Genomic DNA, 9,359 nt, shown 5'->3' on the forward strand with positions numbered 1-9,359 from the left:
GACGTCCCCATTCCACATTTGCTGTTATAAGAACCTCCTCTCTTCTGGGAAGATGTTCCACTAGAACATCTTCTTGGTGTAGGTGAGGAAGTGAGGAGGTCCTTGGGTTCAGGTCAGATCTTCATGGAGCTGTCTTTGTGGCACATTGTCATTGTGATGCTGAAACATGTTTTGACGTTCTACACAATTGTGTGCCTCCAACTTTGTAAAGAACCACGAATGGGTGGAAAAAAAGTCCTGATGTCCCCCCAGGTTTTAAAGCACCTCATGACTTTACAGGGTGACCGTAATGAAACCTAAACTCCACGTGTGTATTATTAGATTAGAGAATGAACGTGGAACAGACATGAACACACGAAGCCTTGTGGATCAGATGTAATCAGCAAGGCGAAGCGTGTTCAGTGTGCACTTCTACAGCTGCTGAGAAGTTTCTTCCACAGTCGCTTCCAGTGTCAGAGCGCCAGAGGAGAGGAAAAGTTCTTCTGGCCGGTCACTGAGGCGTGTCACAGCTGGAACAGAAACTTCCCCCTCAAACCCGAAAATATGACCATTTTCAGTTCATTCAGTAGAAACGTAAAAAATCTGGCTACCGAATAAGCAACAGTGTCAACAGCTCCCAGTTTCAGCCCTGATCATGCTCCAGTGTTTACTTCTGTCCTGTCAGATCGGACTGATGTCCAGTCGTGTTCTGTTTCAAAATCTGTTTCATTCGTCATTCGTCTCATACGCTTTTTATTCCTCCACTTTTCTCTCGACATACTTCAGCTCACTGTAGTCAAAGCAGTTTTCTTTGAACTCCGTTCCGAGTGAGATCATGCTCACTGGCGAGTTCGTGTGCAGATGAAAACACAATCGCTCATTGTTGTAGTTCAGGAATGATATGTTTTCGGCCTGGATTGGAAATGAAAAGTCGCTTCGTTAGCAGTCGTGGCTTTTTGCCTACAGCACAATGGAGTTGAAGCCCTTATCTAGTGAACTTCACTCAACCCGTTAAAGTAATGTACGTCTCGTTAGCGAAGTGGAGACCCGCGCTCGACCTCATGGAGAAAACTGGAGAAGGAGAAACTTGGAAAGGGGGAGATGTAAGATCTGTATCTGATCCTTACCGGGAATGAACCCGCACGTGTCTAGAAATCCTGCCCGGGAAACGAAAGAGGAGGATTAGATCAATGCTACGTTAGCTAACACAGGTCCTGTGCAGTCTGTAGTGTCTGTAGAGTCTCGTGATATTTAACATGCATCAAATATTTATACCACTTGAAAGAAGCACTTTTTGGAATACTATTTTTTTTAACAATGCACTTGTGGACTTTTTCCTCCAATGGACATAGGAATAGGGTGCCAATACTTACTGCAGAGCAACAGACAGACTACGGAAAACCCAGTAGCTTGATAACTACATAGATATTAAGATTTAAGTAATATAAAGAGTCGAATAATTGACACGGATTTAAGTCGTAAATTACGAGTGCATGATTGCACTGAAGTGTGTAATATGGAAATGTACTCAGATTAGATCAGATCAGATCAGATCAGATCAGATCAGCCTCCACTAGGTAGCCATCAACATGCTACAGACAACAAAATGGACATACATTAAACTAAAGAACCGCGAGAGAACACTGCGTCCAGGCAGATGAAGTGACTGAGCCACTGCAGCTTTTATGAGTACATCATGAGTTAGAAAAACAACAACAACAAAAAACAACAACAACAACAATAAATAAATAAATAAATAAATAAATAAATAAATAAATAAATAAGGATGTGTAGTTCTCCCAATGTGTCTTCTGCTATTTATAACAATTCATTCTTATTATTACGAGATTTTGTATGAGATCTATATTATTACAGATGTTCTGTTTTATTGCTCATGTAATAGTGTGTGTGTGTGTGTGTGTGTGTGTGTGTGTGTGGAGTGTGAACTTGACCCTTGATCGAATTAGATTACAGTGTTCTGGGTTGGACCTGAGTGGCCAACAAGCAGCGTCTGTCTGATCAGTCCAGCTGATAGCATGTGTACATGCCCTTAGGCCTTAGTAAATTCAACTCACCTGCCATAGAACATTCAAATGTACAACAACCGTACATGTGTGTGTGTGTGTGTGTGTGTGTGTGTGTGTGTGTGTGTTTAGCAGACGTGCTTAAAAGTGTGTCTGCACTCTATGGCTCTGCAAATCAGGCCTCCTAGTCTTCACCTGAGGCGTTGTCTCCTCACATGCTGTTTATACAGCCACCAGTCAGGAAACACACACACACACACACACACACACACACACACACACACACACACACACACACACACACAAACTCAAATAGAATGAAACCAAATAAGAGACAGAGGGCGGGGTGAAAGCTTGGAATCTGCTCAATGAGCCAAAAGAAAAACAACGCAGCTGAAAGAAACGCACCATTGTCTTGTCATGACTGTTTGGCTGCTATCAGTGTTTATGTTTGGAATGCAGCCAGGACTAAGACTTTACACAAACACTGCATTTTTACACACACACACACACACACACACACACACACACACACACACACACACACACACACACACACACACACAGTTTACTGTAACTTTACATGTTTACAATGCACCATACTCACTCCTACAATATGGTAACTTTACATATGCTGACAACACTGTAGTGTTTTACACACACACACACACACACACACACACACACACACACACACACACACGCTTTATTATACCTTTACAGAGACATGTTTATAATGCGCCATACTCCTATAATACTGCACTGTTACATATACCTACATTACAGTAACTGTAAACTTGCTGGGAAAAAAAAGTACTTTATTATAATTCTTATTAATTTCAACAATGTGGTCATATCACACGTTACACAAAGTTGTGCAGCACTGTAACTTTACACACAGTTCCCCAGTAGTACAATGTTACACACAGTTTTACAGCACTGCAACTTTACACACACAACTACTGTATTGCAACTGTACACACAGTTTTAGAGTACTTAGTTTTATAGTATTGCAACTTTACACAATTCTTTAGTACTACAACTTTACATTGTTCTACTGTGCTGTAACTTTACACATATTTTAGTACAGCAATTGAACACAATTCTATAGTACTGCAACTTTACACAGTTCTACAATACTGTAACGCTACACACCGCTCTACAGTACTGGAACTTTACACCTATTAAAACACTAGTGTAACTTTAAACAGTGTTCAAAAATAATGTAAATTTACACTTATTAGTACAATACTGTAAGTTTACACCCATTAGAATAATGTAACTTTACACCTGTTAGTTGAGTACCATGGCTTAACACCCAGCAGTACAGTACTGCATTGTTACACACAGTTGTATAGTACAGTAACGTTAAACACCTTATTAGAGTGCTGTAACTTTACACACAGTTCTACATAGTACCATAACTTTACACCTATTAGTACAGTACTGTAATGTTATACACATTTTTACAATACTGTAACTTTACACCTATTAGTATAGTACTGCAACCTTTTAGAACGCCACTGTAATTTTACACACAGTTCTACAGTACTGTCATTTTACATCCATTAGTACAGTAACATAACTTTACAATTTTATTTACACACTTTACACTTTAAACCGTAAATACACAACTCAGAATTAGACTTTAACACTATTACACCAATGTAGTTTTACTGTAATCTTTCACACATTTCTACATCACTGAAGATTTACATGTCTCTTTACAGCGTTACTTGTCTTAATGTTAATTTATAATCACAAACTTTACGCTAGCATTTGTGTGGTGTGTAAAGACTAAGCACTGTATTGTCACAGACACTTATTTTGACTGCATACTTGGTTTGGTTTCATTTGCACTTTGCTGCTCCATTTTTTAAAGCGATCTTTGGTATCTTTGATCACGGATCCACGTTCCCTCATTCCCAGAGCTCGTCATTCCTCCAGCTGTAATCCGGCCGAGCCGATCCAGATTATTGAGTGATTATCTGAGATACAGCAGGTGTGTTGCATTAGGGCTAAAACAGCATCAGTGACCACTAGGGTCTGGAATCTGATTGAAAAAAGTGTCTGCGAGGTTATGAAGTACACTCACACACACACACACACACACACACACACACACACACACACACACACACACACTGTAAGAAAACTCATGCTGGGTTCACAGACACACAGGCGTATCAGATTCCGTCGAGAGTAAATGATGGCTAGTGTCTTGTTTGCGTCTCAGATGTCCAGCACGCCTGCGATCTCTGGAATAAACACAGTGGATCAAAATAAACACCATGATTAATGGAGCTGAAGCGAATATCGGCCTTGCGGACTTTTGGTCTGTGAGGAGAGTGTGGGGGTTTTTGTTTGGGCAAAAAAAAAGGGTGGAAAAAAGTAAACCTTTGTGGTCCAGGGATGACTCATGTGAGTGGGATTTTTAAACAGAACCCCTGTAAAAACTCCGATCGGCCATTTTAATTGTTCATGCTGTGAGCCTCGCTCAGGGCTATCCGCTCATAACGGCTTGTTTTTTTACTTTAAACAGAGAAATATCATGAGCTGTGATCCGGTCGCTTAGAAACAAGATTCTAAAGGAAATGTTTCCGGTAACATGAAGGTATCAGAGCAAAGTTTTTTCCATCACACGACTCATCCTTCGGTTTACATGCAGACGAGGGGAAGAAATGAAATGGCAAGCGGTCACTTCTTCCACTCTGTACCTCTATCACAAACCCGATTCTTTTGGGTCTCATGGAAGCTGGCAATAAATAAAAAGGAATAAATCTGACAGACAGACAGGCACATGGATAAAAGTACACTGGCTCGTTCAACACGCAAGGAGAAACACACACACACACACACACACACACACACACACACACACACACACACACACACACACACACACACTTTTACACAGGCGTATTCTTACTTTCTAATGTTTTCAATCTCTCAGACTAAATTCTTTTTTTTCAATGAAAAGTTGTTTATGTCAAAATGTGGTATATCTGGAAGTTGGAGAAATTCCTTGTGTTGCAGCTCATGTACACACACACACACACACACACACACACACACACACACACACACACACACACACACACACACACAGAGCTGTTTATACAGGCAAACTCTGAATGTAAATGTGAGGCCTTCTAAACAGTTACACAGTGAAGCGTAATCACACTCTTCGACTCGCTAAAGCGGGAAATCCCACAATGTACGACTCGCCTCATGCAAACCAGAAGAGAGAGGATAGAGTGATGCAAACACACGGCCAAGAGAGAGAAAGAGACGTGTGTGTGTCAGTAGCAGGACGTGCATTCGGTACCTGAGCCTTCAGTGAGGACGTACCGACTTAACCCACCTCTTAATACACCACAATCACATCACGATTACAGAAACCATCAATACAATACAAACACACAATATAACAACACGTGCATTACCGAGAGACGTTTCACATCTGGAGGTGAAAACAATTTCACTAAAACAACAAACCCAGTTAAGAGAACTCAAACTCAGATGTATGAACGTGTGCAGAGCTACACATGTGTTTTACCAGTCGCTGTAACAGTTTCCCTCTGAACAACCAATCAGAGGACGGAACAATGCTGACGCTATTCTGGGCCAGTGATCTGCTCTGTGAGGAGAATCTGAAATCTGATTGGATAAAGAAACAGAGCTGTTTATTAAGGAGACGATGGTAAAAGTCCAGCAGTACTGATTCTGAAGGTTCTGAGCAGATTAGATTCACATGGCAACACATAGAGTCTGAAATCTGATTGGACAAAAAATCTACCATCCACATCCACGTACTGAAGCAGTGCAGCCGAGAGGAACACTACGAGATGAAGAGAAGAAACTGATGGAAGAAATTCATACAATTTCCTGGAACAAATATTAGAATTTACGTTATAAATGTAGGTCAGAGCTTCTGATAGTGTTTAGACCAGCAGAGAAGTGTTTACTGACCCTGACCGCACACCACTGGTGTATACATACAGAGGTGTGAAAAAGTGTTTTCTGATTTCTTATTTTTTTGCATGTTTGTCACACTTTAATGTTTTAGATAATTAAACTAATTTAAATATTAGTCAAAGAGAATACAAGTAAACAACATGCAGTTTTGAAATGAAGGTTTTTATTATTGAGAGAAAACAAAATCCAAAACTACATTCTACAATCTACTTATTCTGTCTCTCTCTCTCTCTCTCTCTCTCTCTCTCTCTCTCTCTCTCTCTCTCTCTCACACACACACACACACACACACACACACACACACACACACACACACACACACACACACACACTCCTTACACTGACTTAGCTATAATAAAAAGAAAGAGCGGATTAGATCAGGTCTGAAATGTAAAAATTAGTCAAATATTTCTGCCTTATTAACACTATATAAAATAACACACACACACACACACACACACACACACACACACACACACACACACACACACACACACACACACACACACACACACACACTTCTTGTTCTGTGCAAATCCAGGTGTGTTTTATTGTAAAGTGTTAAATATATAAAGTGGTGTTTATAATGAAAGGGATAGAGTGAATACACACACACACACACACACACACACACACACACACACACACACACACACACACACACACACACACACACACACACACACACACACACACACACCAGGCACCCATTCTAAGTGTAATAATATAAAGAAAAGGTTATGAACGTTATAGAAAGGAAAAGTGTGCACTCATGAAGAATCTCGGCGCAGGGAAAAACTTTTGAGTGGTTGCCACAGCGACGGATTTGTTTCAACGGCAAAACAAAAGTCAATCGGATTTTACAATCAGACGAATCCAATTCTGCTGGAACACTGCAAAGAAAATCACCACAAGCTTTTACTGCCACGTAAATTACAGTGTGGAAGAAAAAAAAAAACCCTAACCTCCGTCTCAATCTGTATCATTACAGGCCGTGTGTGTGTGTGTGTGTGTGTGTGTGTGTGTGTGTGTGTGTGTGTGTGTGTGAGTGATATACACAGACTCTATGACCAAAAGTATTGGGACACCTGACTTCTCCAGCCAGAAGTGGTTCCTCCCCAAACTGTTCCCACAAACTCAGATGAACACAATTGTATAAGACGTCTTAGGCTGCAGGAGCATGACGTTTCTCGAGTTAACCAGGAGACCCAAACCTGTTCTGGCATGACAATGTCCCTGTGCACAAAGCCAGCTCCATGGAGATCTGCCTTCCAGGGGTTAAAAGATGTGGAAAATCTCCTGCAACCTTATTGAAGATGAATGTGAACACTGACTGCACCCCAGGCCTCCTCACCTCACCTACATCAGTACCCGACTTTACTAACACACGTGTGGCTGAATGAACCTCCACACAATCTGGTGGAACATCTTTCCAGAAGAGTGAAGCTCATTATAACAGCAAATCTGAAGTGCAAAAAGCACTTGTGTTTAGGTGTCCACAAACTTTTGGCCGTTTAGCATATGGTAGTGTGTGTCTTGTTGTTTTCTGAAGACCACAGAATTAGTTCAAAGCCTGGAGAGTATTGTGTAATTTCATAAGTTCAGTTTAGGTGTAGCCCCACCCACAAAACAAATAAATCCAGTTTCGTACGCATCATAAATTGTAGTTTGTTAAGTTGATGGAAAGTGATTTTTATGACTGTAGGTTTTTTTGTTGTTGTTAAAATAAATAAAAATATAAATGAAATGAAATGCGAGTCAAAGCCCACCTTTTCTGAACACATTTTTGGAAGGAAGCTGCACAATAAGCAATCCTGTCGTTTTTTTGTTGTTTTTACCGATGTGACGTTTCACAAACCCGTGTGAAAGATAAGAATCGTCTCAGCGTGTCCCGACAGCGCACTCGGGGTTTGTGGAGAAGGTAGCAGCGAGGACGCACGTTTAACGACCAAACCGACATCTTAAAAACTACAGTAAAACAATTACAGCGTGGAGGTGTGAAACAGAGGAAGACAACTCGTTCCAGTCTCGGCCATACAACACGCTTTTCACGTTCACATCCTAACGAGGCTGATGTGATGTTATACACCGTATGACAGAAAAATTTAAATCAGTGTGTAAAATAATGGTGAGCGCAGCTGGGTGTGATTGAAGGACGCGTCACGGCAGGGTTTTATACACGCTCGTGTACAACTCGTGTAAAACACAAGGCTCCAGGTCTTTAAACAATTATAGAGTCATGAGACATGAGACATAGAGGCAGAGTAATGTATCTGAGAGGGGTACCATCATATGACACACAAATACAGTTAAAGCTACAGACACAGTTATAGCTACAGACATAAATACAGACACAGTTATAGCTACAGACACAGACACAATTTCAGCTACAGACACAGTTATAGCTACAGACACAGTTATAGCTACAGACATAAATACAGACACAGACACAGTTATAGCTACAGACACAGACAAAGTTATAGCTACAGACATAAATACAGACACAGTTATAGCTACAGACATAAATACAGACACAAACACAGTTATAGCTACAGACACAGACAAAGTTATAGCTACAGACACAGACACAGTTATATCTACAGACATAAATACAGACACAGTTATAGCTACAGACATAAATACAGACACAGTTATAGCTACAGACACAGACACAATTTTAGCTACAGACACAGTTATAGCTACAGACACAGATATAGCTACAGACATAAATACAGACACAGACACAGTTATAGCTACAGACACAGACAAAGTTATAGCTACAGACATAAATACAGACACAGTTATAGCTACAGACATAAATACAGACACAAACACAGTTATAGCTACAGACACAGACAAAGTTATAGCTACAGACACAGACACAGTTATATCTACAGACACAGTTATATCTACAGACACAGACACAGACACAGTTATAGATACAGACACATTTATAGCTACAGACACAGACACAGTTATATCTACAGACACAGTTATATCTACAGACACAGACACAGTTATAGATACAGACACAGTTATAGCTACAGACACAGACACAGTTATAGATACAGACACAGTTATAGCTACAGACACAGACACAGTTATATCTACAGACACAGTTATATCTACAGACACAGACACAGTTATAGATACAGACACAGTTATAGCTACAGACACAGACACAGTTATAGATACAGACACAGTTATAGCTACAGACACAGACACAGTTATATCTACAGACACAGTTATATCTACAGACACAGACACAGTTATAGATACAGACACAGTTATAGCTACAGACACAGACACAGTTATATCTACAGACACAGACACAGTTATAGATACAGACACAGTTATAGCTACAGACACAGACACAGT

Source organism: Silurus aristotelis, assembly GCF_946808225.1.
Source record: "Silurus aristotelis genome assembly, chromosome: 9".
Lineage (NCBI taxonomy): Eukaryota > Metazoa > Chordata > Actinopteri > Siluriformes > Siluridae > Silurus > Silurus aristotelis.